The following is a 20,380-nucleotide window of genomic DNA, read 5'->3' as shown; positions in this document are numbered from 1 at the left end:
GTGAGAGCCGCCACACCACCTGAAGGACTCCACAATGGCTGCTATTAGGCCCTGCCGGCACGTACTCTTCTTCGTTGTGGTTACCTGGGCTGCAAGCATAATTGTTTGTAAACTGCCATCTACTGATGTACTTATCTTACTTTTATGCTTCACATGGTAACACTCATTTGAAACCATTGTGACAGTTTGATCGCATTTATGGCGGATTATGCTGGGGTGTTTTCACATTTGTGTATTATCAGCCGCACATCAGGGGCCACACTTTAGGCCACCAGGGGCCACGCAATGAAGAACAGTTCTTTAAAGCATACATACAAGATGGATTCCAAGGGATAATACATTCAATAGGGGTGAAGGAAAAATAGTAGGGGGAGGGTGATCAGAAACAACATTGTGGCGGAGGATGACCTGCTCTCCATACGATTGTCGATGCATATTCCTATGACAGTTTATTCTACCACTCACTTACAGTAAAACATGAATTAAGGGAAATGCAGTGCCTTCAGAAAGTATTCACACTCCTTGACGTTTTAACATGTTTTGTTGTGTCACAGCCTGAAAATGGATTAAAAAAATTTTTTTTTAATGTCACCGATCCACATAAAATACCCCATAATGTCAAAGTGGAATTTTTGGGGGGAAATTTTTGCAAATTTATTGAAAATGGAAAACACAAATGTCTAATTTACATAAGTATTCAACACCCTGAGTCAATACTTTGTTGAAGCACCTTTGGCAGCGATTGCAGCTTCGAGTCTTCTTTGGGTATGTGTGTATCAGCGTTGAACATCTGGATTTGGGGATTTTGTCCCATTCTTTCTTGCAGATTTACTCAAGCTCTGTCAAGTTGGATGGGGAGCGTCGGTGAACAGCAATCTTCAAGTCTTTCCACAGATTCTCAATGGGATTGAACTCTGAGCTTTAGCCAAGCCACTCAAGGACTTTCACGTTCTTGTTCTGAAGCCGTTCCAGTGTTGCTTTGGCTCTATGTTTGGGGTCATTGTCCTGTTGGAACATAAATCTTTGCCGCTGTCCGAGGTGTTTTGCACTCTGAAGCAGGTTCTCAAGGATTTGCCTGTATTTGGCTACATTCATTGTTCCCTCTATCCTTACAACTCTCTCAGTCCCTTCCGCTGAAAAGCATCCCCATAGCATGATGCTTTGTAGATCATAATGTGCAGATCAGCGCCAACATTTTTTTTAATTTAACCTCTTTTAAATTTAGGCTGTAACACAACAAAATGTGAAAAAGTCAAGGGGGTGTGAATACTTTCTGAAGGCACTGTAACTATTAGGATTTATGCATTTTAGGCATTCACACTGAGAAGGCATTCCCCCAACACGATCTAATAAGTAATATTCATATTTTAAATGTTTTCAAACACACTAGTTATGATAACGGGAGGTATTTAAAATGATTATTACTTCCATGTACTTATTATTATCATTGTCCATATTTCTCATTTAACCAGTACCATCAGTTCAGATAAATTTCCTCTCGATGGTTCAATGACACAATATTCCATTAATCAGTCCCACTCTGAATCGTCAGATGAAGAGCCTTTTGTCAGTTCCTCTTCTTCTTCTCCATCAATATACATGAGATTGTCATCCATGTGTTGATAAATGTCATGCGGGATCGAGTCCCCTTCAAACCAGGAAATCTGGTAACGACCCTCGTGAAGCTTCCAGCCATTCCCTGTCGTTTGTACATGGATAGATGGAGCACAATAATGGACATTTTTCCAAATCCAAGCCTCATCGTTGGTGCATGATCTTTTCAGCACGAACTGACCTGTGAGGTGGAATTAAGTCCAGGTCACTTTTGTGCTGCTATTATATGCCCTGCTTTTTGCTTGGTCTGTTCATGCTGACGTCCCCCTGGAAGTGCCTCAAAAATATTCTCAGTGTGAAAGCTTCATATGTGGAATCATCCGTGGTTCTCTTCCAGTGTAACCATGTACCGAGAACGAAGTGATGCTCACCACCAATTGCAGAATGTCTAATGTATGCAGTTAGGACTTGAAATGCTGCTTCGTGAACTTCTCTTAGTTCTCCATAGTCAGATTTGTCAGATTTCTTCACGATAATACTCTCTACCTTGTTTATGTATTGCCTTCGACAGTTTGACAGTTACCCGTATAGTCCGTGAGCGTTAGCTGCAGTTGTATGGACATGTGGTTTGATTACCTGATGCTGATCCTGCTCGCCAGATTCTCTCAGCGAGGGAACCTCGTGAGTGGAGAAGGCAAACGGGCCGACCAGAGCCTCGTGGTTGCAGCAGGTTGATCGGCATCTCAAGGAGAGCAAGGCATCTGCCAGGGGTCTGGCCAGATGAAAGCCCCTGGAGTACCAGCGGAAAGTGGACGCAGCGACGTGCTGCTCCGGCGCATGCTCCCATACCTGACACGACCTTCGACAGTTGTCGTTGTAGTGGTAGTAAACTTATTTTGCTTCAAAATCAACATTGTCAATTTTTATCATCATCGCTCTGTATATCATTTGCTACCTGTGCTGCCCTTGATCTTGATCTCTGCATCATCTATTTCATAATCTCTGACACTTTCTTTTTTTTTGTGAGCATCTCTTTTCTGCACACAATACGGGACTTTCAAAATGATGCAAGAATGCTAAATGTAGAATGTTCGCGCATGCGCCGCGTGTGTTTCCAGTGACTTGGTTCTGATGGTCCGGGCACTTTTAACCTGCCGTTGGAGGTTAAAAGTGAAATCTCAGTGAAATCTATGTTTTCAACATAATTTTCAGAATTTATAGGATGTTGAGGTCGTGGAGAGATTCACTTACCTTGGCAGTGATATTCATGTCTCTGCTGGCTGCGAGTCAGAGGTCAATAGACGTCTGGGTCGGGCCTGGGGAGTCATGGATTCACTGGATCAAGGGGTGTGGCGCTGCCGGTACCTGTGCGGGAGGACGAAAGTCCGAGTCTTCAGGTCCTTGGTACTTCCAGTCTTGCTCTATGGGTGCGAGACTTGGACTCTGACCAAGGATCTGAGACGGAGACTTAATTCCTTTGGTACCAGGTCTCTTCGGAGAATCCTTGGCTATCGCTGGTCGGATTTTGTGTCAAATGAGCGGTTGCTGAGAGAGACTCGGATGAGATTTGTTACCTGCATAGTCCGTGAGCGTCAGTTGCGGCTGTATGGACATGTGGCTCGTTTTCCTGACTCTGATCCTGCTCACCAGATTCTCTCAGCGAGGGAGTCTCATGAGTGGAGGAGGCCAATGGGTCGACCACGTGCCTCATGGTTGCAGCAGGTTGACCATCATCTCAAGGAGATGGGGATGGGCCTGGCATCTGCCTGGGGGATGGCCAGACGGAGGCCCCTGGAGTACCGGCGGAAAGTGGACGCAGCGACGTGCTGTTCTGGCACATGCTCCCATACCTGACCTGACCTTCAGAATTTAAAGGAAAGAGTGGCAATTTCTAAATGGTTAACCATAATTGTGTTCCTGGATGTAAATCAGACTGACGGAAATATAGGAAATATGAGAAATATCGATGGATGAGAATGAGAGGTGTTGATTTCCTCTCATTTCCTGTGAATACAAGCGAGCAGCCACAGTGGATATAAATGAAAAACACACACTTACCCTTTACATTCACAGGCCCCAGATATATCCTTCCCATCGGTGTTCAGAAGCACCCAAACCAGATACACAAGCTTTATGTATTTTCATGTCACAAAGATATCCTTTACCAAAGAGTTGGTTACCGTTACTTGGTAATGAGGCACAGCATCGTCTCTCCAATTGCAGACGTCCATTAAATAAATCACCAAGCCTGCCATGTTCACAGGAGGCACTCCCACAATGCTCAAAGTCCATTCACTGATAGCGATCCGTCGGGGGTTTACACACGCCCGTCTACTCGGGTCCTGAAATGTTTGCAGTACATGGTCAGGAGTTTGCAGTACTAGCAGCTGTTCTTTTGGCGAGATGACAAAGTTCTCCAAATCTTTTTTTGTACAGATGCACAATGCTTTCTCTCAGGTACTTTTTCCAAACTACTTTTGGCTTATTTTCGAAACTTTGAGCCATTTTAGGTAACAATCCTTATTGCACGCATGATATACTTTATGGTGCCCTAAAAATCACTTTTTACAGGGGTTTCTGCTGTTCACATTGTTTTTCGATATTTAGAAGGGCCTTTTCATACCCTCGTTGTCATACAGCTTTCTTAGTTTGCTGCTATGTTTCATCATTGAGCATCTTTACTTCTTTTTTCCAAGTTCCAAACTTTTTTTGGGTTGTTCACAGCAGGTTCATGTTGAGCCTTTGTACTGTGGTCCACTGGCATTTTTCTATATCAATTATCATCCAAAACAAATGTGTTGCAATAGTTTGTAGCCACCACGGATAAGACAAAAAGCAAGTTAAAAGGGGCTAAAGGGCTGGCAAGATGATCTAGACGTATACACACTTGCCTATGAGCTGTCGAGCCTGGGTTTGAATCCTGACCGAGCTACAAATTGTTATTCTGATGTTTCATAGGCAGGGTGATTCAACAATGTGTGTGCCGTCCTTCAGATGTACATTAAAGTTGGTGTCTCGTCTGCCAGTATTAATAGGTTGATGTTAAAGTGTGAGGAGTTGGTGAGTGAGTTGGTGAGTTATCAAGAGCACCACGAACAAATTACAAATTTCTCTGCATCAGCATCTTCACGGGCCTCTGCATCAGCACCACACCTGCACCCCCAGCAAAATTATGCTTCCCTGAGCCTTTTGCAGAAGCGGAAGAGGAATATAAAGAAGGGGCTAAAGTTATGGTATCCGATCCGTGTTCACTCTGAGCTGGAATAACAAATTATAAATATAAATTTTATTACTAGCGTCCATGTTACTGTTTGGTAAGTTTTGAGAGAATAGTTTTCAACCTACCAGCACAATATCATAATGATATACATTTAAAAACAAGTGAAAAGGTGACAATGACTACCCACTATATGCCTGGTGTTGGCTTAATGGTTAGGGTGGTGGGCTTAGGATCCGAGGATCCTGAGTTCAAATCCCACTCGGCTGTTGAATTAATACCAGGTGGGGTTGACTCTGCCTGTCATCCTTCCGAGGTCGGCAAAATGAGTGCCAGCATGCTGGTATCCTGTGTCGGAGTGGCGACCTGTCCAGAATTGTACCCAATAGCCAAGGAGACTGCTTAGGCAGCACCAATGCTCTGCACAGAGTATGGTCCCAGTGGATGGATGGATGGACTACCCACTATAATAAACACAAGACTGTCAAATAATTCCACGTGTGAAAAAAGTAAAACAATGAAATTTTTTCTTTTTTCCAACTCGAGGTATTGTTTTGTCACATACGATATTAGAATTGCTCAAAAGTGAAAAAACAGTGAAAATATAACATGTAGCAACAGTTTGATTTATTTGATTCTATTACATGTTTATTATATAGAATCGGGGAAGGCTTAAGCTGTTGTAGGGTTTGTTTCTGCAATTAGCACCCACAATTTTTAATCCTCAGACCCCGAGGGGTACTACACCACCATTTAGAATTTTTCTTTCCTTCCTGCACTCTCAACAACACTCCATATTTCTGAAATTGCCAAATCTTGGATCCGGCTGGAACTTTTGGAAATAAATTTTGCAACAATAATGGGAATAAAAAGTTTGCGGGGGGTTGAGATTATTTTTTGACCTTGACATCATTTTAAGTTCATGGCCTAATTATAGACATTTTAACATTCTTCACGAATACTTGACGAAGGTATGTCCGATCAGAATGAAATTATCCTCTCTACATAGCCTGAAGCAAGACGCATCTCTGCTTAATTTATATCAATACCGTTGGGGTTAAAGATCAAGGTCGTACGGCGCTCTATAAAAGTAACGCCGTTTTTTTTTTTGTCATCACTCGATTTTGCTGATGCGGAATCTCAATACCGCTTAAGATGTTCTTGCATCATAATAGTGTGTGTGCACTGAAGTTGTGTACCTGATATTTGATGAGTGTCCTTGAGCTACTTTTTTTGGATTTTGACATAATTAACGAAAAACACCTTTTTAATCATAACTTGAATAATTTTGTCTTCGATTTTCATGATGTTGAGTTTTGTTGATGGATTTTGTAGATGGGGACACATTTTCTTAATTGACACTTTATCCATAAATATTGAAGGTAATGGTCATGTGGTGGTCCAAAAAAAATTAATATGGCCACCACTGTATCATGGGCCAAAGGTAAGTCGAGGGCGATTGCCAAGGGTAAGGCTCCACCGGTCGAGGGAGGCTTACCCTTGGCGATCGCTTTGTGATTGCAGATATCTAGTTAGGTGTTTGCTATTTTTCAGGGTCTGCTGGTTTTTAACGAAAACAGAAACCAGTCGTGAACTTTGACCCTATGCTGTGGGACTCTAGCTAAATGGTGCCAATAAGAAATCACTTTTTCTAAACCCCATTGATAATCATTGGCAGAACATCATAACTGATGATTTTTTTAGTCTCATGTTTGGTGTTAGACCGTCGCCTGAAATCCGTATGCCTGAAATAGAACTCCATCATTTATGCTCTTCCTCCCCTCCTTTCTGTCCAGTGCTATAGCTTGCCATGATTTTTCCAACAGGTTACAGTCCTTCAAGTCCTGCTAACACAGATCTTTGAAGCAAAGCTTTGACCTTCCAATTTTGTGGATACCCTAATCTAGAACTCCATAAAGGATCGATTTGGGCAGACGCTCATCATCCAGATGGACCATATGCTCAAGCCACCACAATCTTCGCTGCTTCATCGTCGTCATTATGCTAACTGACTTAACCATGGTCAAAACTTCTGTGTCAGAAATGTTGTATTGCCAGTGAGCCCAAGGATCTTCCGCAGGCACTGGAGATGGAAAGAGTTCAGCCTGCGCTCCTGGTTGGAATATAAAATTTATTTTTGTTTCAGCAGCATAGAGAAGTACACTGAGAACAGATGCTTGGAATATGTGTAGCTTTGTGTTGGTCATAAGGCTATTATTATTCCATGCTCTCTTTCACAGGCTGCCAAATGCAGTTGCAGCTTTGGCAATACGTGATGAAATCTCTTCCCCTGTCTGAGTGGAATTGGTGTGTACAGAGCCAAGATATGCAAACTGTGAAACCTCCTGTAGCTCTTTACCATGTCGTTTCAATGGGATGGGGTCACTGTTGCACTGTCATATCTTCACTGTTTTCTTTTTGCTGATAGTGACACCAAACTTGTCACATGCTTTAAAGAGAGCATCGAAGATTGCCTGTAATCCGATGGCCGAATGGGAGACAAGGTTAGTATCATCAGGAAAATAAAACAGCATTCAGTAGAATGCATACCTCCTCCAGCCTGAACAGTTTACATTTTGCATCCCAATGAAAGGCTGGATCTGGATGCAGACCTGAAACAAAATATTATGTTTGTGGGGTACATGGAAGAATTTCATACGAAAGAACAGAGTGTATAGAGTTGCTTGGTCCGTGGACGTGTAGGAAACATCTCGATGCAAATTAAGTTTGGAAACTGTGATCTTAAGTGTTACATGTCATCACACGGAGGGGTGGTGCTTTGTTAATTAGATAGGGTTTAAGGATAATTTTTCCCAGTATTTGATTGGCCCCTGTGACCTTTTCTTATGTTTTTGCATTTCAATCCGGCGATACAAAAAGGATCATGTCCTTAAAACAACAACAACCGAGCTGCATGTCCAAGCAGGCAGAAAGCCCCACCTCCAGGGGTGACAGCTGGTGAAATCACGCCCCCAGAGTAGATGATTAATGGGCGTGACATCAGAGAGAGCTGGTGGAGGGAGAGTGTGGGCAGTCAAAGAGTCTCGTGTTGAGCGACAAGAAGGCAGGGAGTTAGATTGGAAGCAGGACAGAAGCGAGAGAGTCACATGTGGGACAACAAGAAGGAGGGCGTTAGGTTCGGAGCGGGACAGAAGTGAGTCAGGCAGGAGATGGTGGTTGGAAGAGAATGGCGTTACGGCTGGCTTTCCCTCAACGTGGTGAAGAAGACTGCACGATTCTTGTGTTCACGCTGAGGTAAATTTGCTCGCGTGGTAGAGCAAGACGCTGGCCATTGACTGTTGGCTGGATCATGTAGGACCAGTCTTGATGCCTCATGTTGTGCCATTGGGGAAAGAGACGGCACCATTTTGCAGAGCAGCAGCATCGGTGAGGGCGATCGACGAAAGAAGCTGCACAGCGGTTTCTGAGTCTTGGCGTTGAGTACCGCCACCCAAATTGCCTCCTGTACATTTGCCCGCCCAGAGAGTGGCTGGGCGCCATTTTAGGTGAATTTTCCATGCAGTGACGAAGTGGTATGGTGGCCTTCAAGCTACCAAAACTCACTTCTGGACCCGAAGCTAAGTGCCGGGAGAAAGTGTCTCAAGTGTCCCCTTGTCTGTATTCACGTCTCTGTGGAGGTGCCTCAAAATTAGATTTAGTTTTACCTCACGTTCCGTCTCATTATTATCCCATTCTGAATTATTACTATTGTAAATATTACATTTATTTTCATTAAACCATCTATTTATTTAAGTTGCTTGTGTCTGTCTAATTGTCATGGGTTCGAGATAAACCCCCTTGTGCTGTGCTTCCGTCTGCTCCGTCCTGGTGAAGTGCCTCGCTGTTTCCTTCCCGCACATGCTATATTCTCCGAGAATCTTGGCTGGAAGCCTCCAAAGGAAATCGTTTGGCTATCCATCCAGGTAGGGGCAAAATCCACAGGACACGACAATATAATTGGCTTGTTCTTGTCACCTAACCAACTCATCCACCTAGTTTTGTCAGAACTCGTCCACAACTTTTTGAAATATCATGCTATATATCGGTTTTTGGCCCCATCTCTCAAGAATGAAGAATCACTTTTAAAATTCCAGATCTTCACCAAAATCTAATCAATTGTTCCTTCTCCCACACCCAACCTGTTCACCAAGTATCGTCTGAATCCGTCAACAACTTTTTGAGATATCCTGCTCAAAGATGAAGAAACAGACAGGGGTGAAAACATAATCTCCGTCCACCTTCAGTGGCAGTGGTAATAACAGCTTCCAGATAAGGAGCCCTATCAGAAAATACCAACAAACCTATCTTACAAACCTAATGGCCACAGACACAGGGGACAACCATTCTTCAAACAAAGATGTCGGGGTGATTTGGTTTCACATGATCATTTCTCATGACCATCCCGACATTGTTTACATACTTTTGCATTTTTACGCTTCCGGTGACGAAGTCGCCGGTGGTATGATGTTATCAGGTTGTCCGTACGTACGTCTGTCTATGCTAATTTTCTCTGTTTTCTCTGCAACGGCTTATCCGATTGACATGAAATTTTTATCACAGGTGCGATTACTCATGCAGAATATTTTTATTATAATTATGACGTCATAGGTCACGTGGTGTGGCAGCCATGTTGGAAAAAAGGGGGAAAAATTGGACCTCTATCTCTGAAACTGCTCAATGGAAAAAATTTAAACTTAGCACATGTGACGTACTCCCGATGGGAAACAAGTGATTTTTTTTTGATGATGTCATGTGGCTTCGTCGTGACGTCATAATTGCATACATCAAGCACTTTAACTGATCAGTAGGAAAATTTTTGAGGGTCATCTACGGCTAAATTGTAATTGGGGGGGGGGGGGGTGGGGATGAAATGATGCCGTCATCTAGTGTATGTCGTTATGTAGCAATTCATACAATGGTCAACTTTTCATATAGAATCTGGAAACTTGTGTTGTTTCACTTCCGAAGATCACATAGGACTACAAATCAGCTGTTTCCAATTTTTCCTAACATTGCTAATGACAAAAATCCAATATGGCGGCGAGCGAGTGACGAAAATCGATACACGGTACACCCAACACGGCCCGATCAGCATCATAATAGATGGCATGGCTCTCGTACAGGAGATGGTTGTCTACAAAAGCCAAATTAAAACCTGTAAAGATCTGTTGGACTGCTTTATTCGAAGTGTTGATGGTAACTCGGTTGGTTACATGGATGCATACCTAGTATTTGACAACTACAGCATCATTAATTCGCTCAAGGACAGAACCAGACAGCTTCGTACGGCAGGGAGAACACAGGACAAGGGGTATAAAGTAGACGATACTACATGCATTAAAGACTTCAAGTCATTTCTGAGCACTAAGGAAACAAAAGCCAATCTTGTGTTGTATCTTGCACAAAAAAGCTGTTCGATTGTGCAAAGTGCCGATCGCCACACACACCCAGAAAGGCGTCCTTTCTTCCCAGCCAAACATGGTGAGCATTCCCAGTACACAAGAGGAAGCTGATACACTGTTGATCTTGTATGCAGTGGGAGCGAGTCATCTGGGCAATACTGTGCACATATATTCTTGTGATACTGATGTGCTAGTGCTTGCTCTGCGAAGAGTACCTGATCTGAAGCCGGACAGTGTTATCATCATGGACACTGGAGATGGACGACGAAAAATCAAACTCAAGCCCATCTATGTTGCTCTAAGTGCAGAAAGAGCAGCAGCATTGCCAGGATTGCATGCACTCACTGGTAGTGATACCACTGGTCACATCAAAGGAAAGGGAAAGTCATTATGCTTCAAAGTCTTTATGAAGGCAGGCGAAGATGTTATCTGTGCTCTTGCTGGACTTGGTGTTGGAGTGTACCCATCACCAGGGGTGTTGTCTGGATGTGAAAAGTTTGTGTGTCAGCTGTTCAACTCTGGGTTTGCATCAGCCAAGGCACTGAGGTGGCACATGTTCACGCAGCTGAAGGGTAACCAAGGTGTGGAGAAGCTACTTCCAACCCAAGGATGTATCACTGAGCATATATTGCGCGTACACCTACAAGCCAACATATGGTTGCAAGACTTAGTAGCTGTACCAATTCTACTGGATCCTGTTACTCTGGGATGGCGATAGCTGGAGGACGGCCACTACGTCCCAGTTGTCTTAAAAGTTCCAGCAGCACCGGAGGCCGTGGTGGAACTTGTGAAGTGTTCCTGTGTCACCAGTAAGTGCAGTGGACGGTGCTCTTGTAAGGCACATAATCTAGCCTGTACAGCGCTCTGCAAGTGTGAAGGAGCTGAGGACACATGCAACAATGTCGCAATTGATGAGAATTCAAGCGATGACGAGGAAAATGAGGACTTGGATGACTAAATAATTATATATGCCGAAGCATCTTTGTGTTTTGTATTTGCACATCCATTCAAATTGTATGTTCTCAGTATTACAGAACGTCTTTTTTGTGCATATTTGGCCGTCATCTTTTGGGGGGTTCGTAAATAATGCCTAACTGGTTTAAATTTAGCTGAACAGATATTTTTTATTATCTCTGAATGTGCTATAATGGGTAAAATATGGCGATTTCTCAAATTTTGGTGACTGATTATGAATAAAATATTGGAAACAGCTGTTTTTGTGTTCACTGTAAACATAGGAAGTGAAGAATTACAAGTTTCCAGATTCTATATGAAAAGTTGACCAAATTACACAATGACATACACTAATCACTCATGTGGTTCGGCAGCCATGTTGCTTTTAAGATCAAACCTTCAAAAATCTTCTTGTTTGAAACAGCTGAACAGATCGAGGTGAAACTTTACAGGTATGAACGCCTATCCATGAAGAACAAAAAGTTCTTCAACGATGATGTAAAAGGGTCACTTGGTTTGGCAACCATATTGGATTTACTCTCAAACCTTTAAAAATCATCTTCCCCAGAACGGCTTGACAGATTGAGGGTTAATTTCACCAACATGTTCCCCAATCCTTGGCGATAACAGGGTGTTCATGAATAATTAATTGGTCACATGGTCTGGCAGCCATACTGGACTGAACAAAATTTTTTGAAAAATTACTTCTCTTAAACCGTTTCATCAATCAGCATGAACATCACAATTAGGATGTAGTAGTCATGGGGAATAAGTCTTTTAAATTTCAACCTGATCAGATGCATGGTCTGGCAGTGAGAATTACTTAATATTTTGAATCTGAGTTCAGGGATGATATCATAGGTGGGTTTGTTGTGATGTCATAATTGCATACGTCGAATGCATTATCAAATCAGTATGAACATTTTTGAGGGTCATCTACAGCTAAATTGTATGGGGGGGGGGAGGAATTGCTGACGTCATCTTTAATGTGGTTTGGCAAGCACATTTTAAACATAAATCCGTCAAATATCTTCTCTGAAACGGCTGAACAGATCGAGGTGAAACTTTACAGGTATGATCACCTATCCATGAGGAACAACAAGTTCTCCACCAACGACGCCATAGGTCACATGGTTTGGCAGCTATGATATTTTTTGGGGGAATAAACCTCTAAAAACCTTCTTCTCTGGGATGGCTTAACAGATCGAGGGGAAACTTCACCGACTTATTTCCCAGGCCTTGGGGATACCAGGGTGTTCACGAATAATTAATGGATCACATAGTCCGGCAGCCAGAATTATTTAATATTCTGAATCTGGGTTCAGGGATTTAAATCAAATTTGGAACAAGTATGTATAATGATGTAATATTGTGGGCAGAGGCATATCTGGTGATATCTCGCCGTTGAAGAGTGCCCTTCTAGTTATAAATGTTTTTATTACGTGTGTGTGTGTGTGTGTGTGTGTGTGTGTGTGTGTGTGTGTGTGTGTGTGTGTGTGTGTGTGTGTGTGTGTGTGTGTGTGTCACGTCAGTCACATATAGGGTAAGTGTGCTCCTTTTGTTCTACACTCTGTACACACACATAATATATTTCGTATATCTGAAAATGAAAGGCCTTGGTGTTTTATAGGACGTGTCCGTGGGCAAGACGGTGGGGGCTTTGAGCCCATGAGGCCTTTAAAGTCCGCAATTTCGTTTTGGGTCACGTTTGACCAACAAATCGCTGTCCTTCGAGCCGACATCTCTTTGCCGGTCACGGATGGCCTTGATAAATATTCTTGGCGTGCACCTGGAATTTCCAAAGTGGGGCAAGCTCATTTAGGTTGAATGGAGGAGGGATTGAAAGGTTGATGGGTTATTCATAAACTCCTCATGCAAACATTTTCCTCCCTGGATATGCCATAAATATGAATCACAATAAAATAAAATAAAAACACACAAGAAAAGGAGGACGACACCACGTTCTGTTCAAAGGCAAGTTCTGACTGTTTTTCAAACCCTTGCGACGGTTATTTTAGTGTGCTGATTGGGGGAGAAGGAGCATCTTGTAACAGATGTGATCAATGACCCTAGGGATTCCATAACTAAAGTGGTTTATGCCGATAACCTCCTTACTACATCTTCAGCAACGTTTATAAACACGGTTAGGACTTATTTATCACGGAAGACAAGCTTTACTTTCTGACAAATAAATGGTCTCTTGGGAAAGGGGAAGGGTTGGTAAATTTGAAAAATACAAATGACAAAAGTTATGGAAAGGGATGGGGGGCTGTGAGTAAGGAAGTTTGGTATAAAGGGTGGGGGGGGAGGAGAAAATAGAAAGGATCGAAAGTGAAAGGAGGGTGTGTCAGGTGTAGGAGGAGAGGGGAGAGGGTGGCACACGGGGTGGTTGCCAAAAATTCCACCATTGTGCTCTGTAATATGTAATATGTACAGGAGTTAACGCTTAATGGCATGCATGGACAGGTCAAAGAGCAAGCTCGTCAGTATCATCTAGTGACTTAAGTCGAATTAAAGCCAAAACTTGGAGCAAAAGCTGGTGGAACGAAAACAAACCGCTATATCAGGACTTCATTACAAAATGTCACTTCGACACCACACTCATTGCACTTTTATTATTTACACAGTGAGCCTGTTCCACATCACGTCTCCGCAATGGACCTAGTATCCCACGAGTCACCTTCACAGTCACGTGGTCGTATGCTCAAGGAGGTATGATAAGGTAAGAATAAAAGGCTATTCCTTTATGAAACCAGTTGGAACCACGACTCGTATATTACCCTCACCGGCTGGTGCTGGGGGTGGGGGAGACATGTCATGTTTGAGCCAAACCCTCACAGACTGGAACTGGGGGTGGGGGAGACATGTGACGTTTCAGCCCAACTCTCATGGCCTGGAGCTGGGGGTGGGGGAGACCTGTGGCGTTTGAGCCCAACTCTCACGGCCTAGAGCTGTGGGTGGGGGAGACATGTCATGTTTGAGCCCAACTCTCACGGCCTAGAGCTGTGGGTGGGGGAGACATGTCATGTTTGAGCCCAACTCTCATGGCCTAGAGCTGTGGGTGGGGGAGACATGTCATGTTTGAGCCCAACTCTCACCGCCTGGAGCTGGGGGTGGGGGAGACATGTCATGTTTGAGCCCAACTCTCACCGCCTGGAGCTGGGGGTGGGGGAGACATGTCATGTTTGAGCCCAACCCTCACCGCCTGGAGCTGGGGGTGGGGGAGACCTGTGGCGTTTGAGCCCAACCCCACGGCCTGGAGCTGGGGGTGAGGGAGACATGTGATGTTTGAACCCAACCCTCACGGCCTGGAGCTGGGGGTGGGGGAGACATGTGATGTTTGAACCCAACCCTCACGGCCTGAAGCTGGGGGTGGGGGAGACATGTGATGTTTGAACCCAACCCTCACGGCCTGGAGCTCGGGGTGGGGGAGACATGTGACGTTTCAGCCCAACTCTCACGGCCTGCATCTGGGGGTGGGAGAGACCTGTGATGTTTGAGCCCAACCCTCATGGTCTGGAGCTGGGGGTGGGGGAGACATGTGACGTTTCAGCCCAACTCTCACGGCCTGGAGCTGGGGGTGGGAGAGACCTGTGACGTTTGAGCCCAACCCTCACGGCCTGGAGCTGGGGGTGGGGGAGACATGTCATGTTTGAGCCCAACCCTCACCGCCTGGAGCTGGGGGTGGGGGAGACCTGTGGCGTTTGAGCCCAACTCTCATGGCCTGGAGCTGGGGGTGGGGGAGACATGTCATGTTTGAGCCCAACTCTCACGGCCTAGAGCTGTGGGTGGGGGAGACATGTCATGTTTGAGCCCAACTCTCATGGCCTAGAGCTGGGGGTGGGGGAGACATGTCATGTTTGAGCCCAACTCTCACCGCCTGGAGCTGGGGGTGGGGGAGACATGTGACGTTTCAGCCCAACTCTCACGGCCTGCATCTGGGGGTGGGAGAGACCTGTGATGTTTGAGCCCAACCCTCATGGTCTGGAGCTGGGGGTGGGGGAGACATGTGACGTTTCAGCCCAACTCTCACGGCCTGGAGCTGGGGGTGGGGGAGACATGTGACGTTTCAGCCCAACTCTCACGGCCTGGAGCTGGGGGTGGGAGAGACCTGTGACGTTTGAGCCCAACCCTCACGGCCTGGAGCTGGGTGTGGGGAAACCTGTGATGTTTGAGCCCAAAACACCGGAGCTGTGAATTGAAAATTACAAGTTGGGTGATCATTAATACCCACGGAGAAGGATACAGTCAGCGAGTCCTAGTTTGTTTTATTTTGTTTTTAACTAGGTCATATTACCTTGTGGTGACATCAGTGTTAGCATAAAGTGGTTACCGGCCGCATCACATCTTGGAAAGATTTCTCTTCCAAAATCAAACATGAACATTGCCAGCTAATTACATTCCCAATTCGCATTTATTGTTTCTTGAGGTGACACTTACATATTTTTCATCACGAAAGGTGACACTGCAAGACAAAAAGGGAAGGTTGCCAATTGCGAGGGATTAGGAGGGATTAGAGGGGATGTTTGATCGCCACGTTGAACAAATTGAAGTTTTTGATGTTCTTTATGAGCATAAATTGCCTTACTTCTTCTGCGTTTATCTGTTTATTTCTTTCGAAATCGGAGGAGGGGGGAGGTTTAAAATAATAAAAATGAAATTGAGAAAAGGATGTGAAGGTCAGGTGTGGGAGCATGCGCCGGCGCAGCGCGTCGCTGCGTCCACTTTCCGCCGGTACTCCAGGGGTCTCTGTCTGGCTATCCCCCAGGTAGATGCCTGGCCCATCCCCGTCTCCTTGAGATGCTGATCAACCTGCTGCAACCACGAGGCACGGGGTCGGTCCATTGGACCTCCTCCACTCACTAGGCTCCCTCGCTGAAGGGTGATAAAAGATAGAAACGATGGTGTTGGATGATGGGAGAAGTGGGGATGGAATGGAGGATTAATAGGAGAAGGAAAGGGGGGTAGAGGAAGGTGGGAGGGGTGGTGATAGCATGGAGGATTGATAGGAGAAGGAAAAGGGGTAGGTGGTATGGCAGGGTGGGAGGAGTGGGGGGCGATAGAAGGGAACAAAGCTTTGGAGGAGACAAGAGTAAGGGGAAGGGAGATTAAAAAAAAAACAGCATATATTAAATAGAGGGGGCAGTGACAGTGGGGACAGATGAGAATTCCACCATATTTGCGTATTTAATAAATACATATCCCTCATCTCATTGTCCAGTAACGTGCTCTTCATCCTTGCATGACCTTCCATGACATTAGGAGGTTTAATCGCAGGAAAATGACAATGCATGCTTAACATTTACAATGAATAGTCTTTCACAGTTCACACTGCATAAGAACGTGCAGTAATAAACAAACACAAACATGGATTTATAAAAGTTTTACCACCTCTGTTGAAACGCGGTTTTCGAGCTTTATAAAGCGATGTCTGCGCTGTAGTTGAGGTGGTAGTGATCAGGGTGGTGAGCGTGCGGGTTAGGGTTAGGGTTAGGGTTAGGGTTAGGGTTAGGGTTAGGGTTAGGGTTAGGGTTAGGGTTAGGGTTAGGGTTAGGGCACACCTTCTTAAGGTGTTTCAAGATAATATTGTTCACTTGCATTTACAACTGGATATTCAAACAAAATTCCACAAACAAATTTCTTTCTGTTTCAGGACAAAGCAATGAAGCTGAAATGGTAATTTATATATTTTCGCAAAACTTTTATTTCTAAACTCACTCAAAGTCCCCAGCATCCCTCAGATGATGTTGCACCATCCAGCATGTTCCAGCCATTAAACGCTCATCACATCACTTCATCAAACGCCATCGTTTCCATGAGGCTGTCCACATCCACTCAGCATACACCGCTAATGCAAGGACTTAAAAAAAAAAAAATCACACAAAGAGCTAACCCGATGAAAACAAAATCGAAATTGCGTTTCTCTCCTGAAGCTGATATGGGTGGTTTTTAACAAAATAAGTAATAACAAAATAGTTAATCCCATGAGATCCGCTGTCAATTTCTTGTTTAACTTAATTTCCTGTCGAATTATGACATCATGAGCCATATCACGTGAATGTTATCATATGTATGGACAATCAGGATTCATCTTCAGAGCAGTAAGATAGTGTTACGGTTGTGGAAATTCACAGATCACCATTCAGGTTCCCCGAAGATCAGTTATGTCGATAAGTGTGTGTCCAGGTTAGATTTTCCCACCAATGTATAACGGGAATTATTCGTGTGCCGGGCTGTGCATCTTCAGTTAGCCGTTAGTTTGTCTCTATCTTTTATTTTAACAACAACAATAACAACAACAACAACAACAACGACAACGCACCGCCGCGTTTTACGGTGATCTTCAACCACGTCCGCGTGAAGCCGGTGATTTCAACCACGTCCGCGTGCAAGCATGACTTGCAAAATGGATCAGAAAGGCCTTACCCTCTGAAGGAGCTGGCCAATCGAAAGTGAGAGGGGCGGAGCCAGCCAGGGGGTGAAGGGTCGAAGGTGAAAGAGAGCACCCCCCCCCCCCCCCGAACCTGATAAAGAGCCGTGCTGGAACGCCGAAAAGGGAGTTGGGTTGAGTTGAGTAGAGTTGAGTTGGAAGTTGGAGTTGGGCTGGACCGTTGGAGAGAGTCTGGAGTCTGGAGTTCGTGGCTTGCGGTTGGCGGTGGGAGTGGACACACGCCCCGTTGGGAGCTGGAGAGTTCGAAGTTCAGGCAGTTGGTTTGCTGGGGGTTCGCCGGTGCAACCAGGAGGTCTGAGGCGAGACCCATTCACTCCTCCAGCACGTCGTCGGCTAGACCAGGCCACAGTAGGGGCCGGATGACCAAGGGAGCCAGTTGGAGCTCAGGGGGTCCGAGCAAAGACGCTGAGGGTCGCCGAACCAGGACCCTGCGAGTCACCAAGAGGGTGGCCAGGTAGCCCGCTCGATCTCTAGGAGCCCCTTCGGTCATCCCGGCTTCGAGCAATTATAAAGGCTCACGAGCCCAGTTCTTTCTTTTTTTCTTGGGTTTTGCATGAAAATCTGTGGCGCCTTGTCCCGAAGTAGAACTGATTAAGTGCATGTACATAATAAATAGACATCGGCTGTAGGTTTTTGCTCGTCTTGTCCCCATCCCCCCATTCATTGCATATGTGCATTTGAAATAAATGTCCCCATTTTTTAATGTTAACCTGCTCGTTGTGTCACTTTCTGCCATTGACTGCCATGATGCGTTGGGAATGTTAGCTGGCTGGTTATAAGCCGATAAAACGTACATCTGGTACGACGGGGCTTGGCGATATAAAACCGCTCGGCAATCACATACGGAACGAGCTGCTTAAGCGGCTCGTTTTCGTGCAGGCTCCGTCGAGGTATAAACTCCCGGCATTTCTGTCCATGCGAATAATTAGGTACATCTACAATTCGGCGATCGACCCTGTAGCGCGTGGACAGAAGAGTTGGCTGGTTTATGGTGTGTTAAAAACACCCATAGCTGGGTTTCGGCGTTGATCCGGAAGCTGCGACTAGATTTCTACGTTCGGTGGGCGTGCGTGGCCGCAACTGAGCTCAAGGCGGTCGTCCGCACGCCGGAGTGGCGGAAATCAACAACAATATTATTCTTTAATCACGAGACCTTCGTTGAGGTGTTATTCTTTAATGATTCGAATTTCTTTAGGGTGTTATTCTTTAATGACTCAAGTTTCTTTAGGGTGATACTCTTTAATGACTACAGTTTCTTCAAGGTGTTATTCTTTAATGACTGGAGTTTCTTTTGGGTGTTATTCTTTCATGACTACAGTTTCTTCAAGGTGTTATTCTTTAATGACTCGAGTTTCTTTAGGGTTATACTCTTCAATGACTACAGTTTCTTCAAGGTGTTATTCTTTAATGACTCGAATTTCTTTAGGGTGATACTCTTTAATGACTACAGTTTCTTCAAGGTGTTATTCTTTTATGATTGGAACTTCTTTAAGGTGTTATTCTTTAATGTTAGGAGTTTCTTCCAGGTGTTATTCTTTAATGACAAGAGTTCCTTCAAGGTGTTATTCTTTAATGTTAGGAGTTTCTTCCAGGTGTTATTCTTTAATGACAAGAGTTCCTTCAAGGTGTTATTCTTTAATGTTAGGAGTTTCTTCCAGGTGTTATTCTTTAATGATTGGAACTTCTTTAAGGTGTTATTCTTTAATGTTAGGAGTTCCTTCAAGGTGTTATTCTTTAATGACAAGAGTTCCTTCAAGGTGTTATTCTCTAATGATTGAAATTTCTTTAAGGTGTTATTCTTTAATGTTAGGAGTTTCTTCCAGGTGTTATTCTTTAATGACTCGAGTTTCTTCAAGGTGTTACTCTTTAATGACTCGCACATCTTTAAGGTGTTACTCTTTAAGGGCAAGAGCTTCTTTAAGAGCAAGAAGTTATTTATATTTGTTTTTTTGAGACATAGTTGAGGCTTGTAGAAGAGCTGTTAGTACACTCAATGGATCAGGACACAAAAGGACAAAGGGAACAGTTGAGAGAGGGGGAAAAACACCAACAGCAGAGTTGAAGGCCAAGATAGAGTCAGACTTGGACAAACAACGGGTGTGGGGAGGAATGAGGGGTGGGAGAGGATGCATGTGGTGGACAAGATCGATACAGAAGGAAACTCTCAGGAGGAAAAACTGGAAATTCGGAAGGAGCAGGAATTGCCTTGGATGGTGAGGAGGATAACGAGGGGAGAAAAGATCATGGTTTTTGATTGGAGATGGTCAGAGATAGTGGTGAACAACTGTCTTGAATACCTGGAGGGAAGAAAGAGTTTGAAGAGGATGCAGAAATTGGTTCCACAGGTTGGAAAAAGAAGAAATGAGTGGAGGTGAGCATTGATCCTGGATTTAGGTAGTTTCGCCAGAAGGGGGTTGCTGGTGGACCGTGTGAGCCCTGCAGAAACCTGGGGGAACAAAGCATGGAAAGAACAGATGGCAGAAGACCATAAATGAGGTGGTAGAAAACAGAAACCACCGACCTGTCTGTGATGGTGAAGTGATCGGCCCATAGAGTCAGCTTCATTGCAATTGCAGGTAATTCCAATAATCTTGAAAGCTGTGGTTTCCATGCCGTCAAACTGAGCAAGATTTGAGGCAGGGGAGCCAGCCCTGAGGGTAGAGCAATACTTCATCAAGCTGCAGATTAAGTCCTTGAAGGTGGTAAGAGTTCAGGTGTGCCAAAGAAGGACTTGTACGACGGAGGATGCCCAGTCAGCGGCTGGCTTTGGAGACCAATTTTGACATGTGGTTTGCCCAAGAA

General features: G+C 44.6%; 1 protein-coding gene and 1 long non-coding RNA gene across 4 annotated transcripts in view; both read right to left on the bottom strand.

Moving 5' to 3' along the window:
- LOC147014662 (uncharacterized) overlaps positions 1–3,817 on the bottom strand; it is a 129,612-nt gene extending 125,795 nt beyond the window's left edge. Inside the window, exon 1 of the long non-coding RNA XR_015050855.1 lies at positions 3,741–3,817. This is a non-coding gene — a long non-coding RNA (uncharacterized LOC147014662). The remainder of the gene's footprint in view (positions 1–3,740) is intronic.
- An 11,705-nt stretch (positions 3,818–15,522) lies between these two features.
- LOC147014660 (SUMO-specific isopeptidase USPL1-like) overlaps positions 15,523–20,380 on the bottom strand; it is a 212,004-nt gene continuing 207,146 nt past the window's right edge. For all 3 annotated transcript variants that reach the window (XR_015050852.1, XR_015050851.1, XR_015050853.1), the window contains one exon: positions 15,523–16,002. The gene's annotated coding sequence lies outside the window, so the exon portion shown is untranslated. The remainder of the gene's footprint in view (positions 16,003–20,380) is intronic.

Source organism: Eptatretus burgeri, chromosome 13 (genome assembly GCF_056783735.1).
Source record: "Eptatretus burgeri isolate ZD-2024b chromosome 13, Ebu_testis_v1, whole genome shotgun sequence".
Classification (NCBI taxonomy): Eukaryota; Metazoa; Chordata; class Myxini; order Myxiniformes; family Myxinidae; genus Eptatretus; species Eptatretus burgeri.
This window is presented reverse-complemented; position numbering and strand designations above follow the sequence as displayed.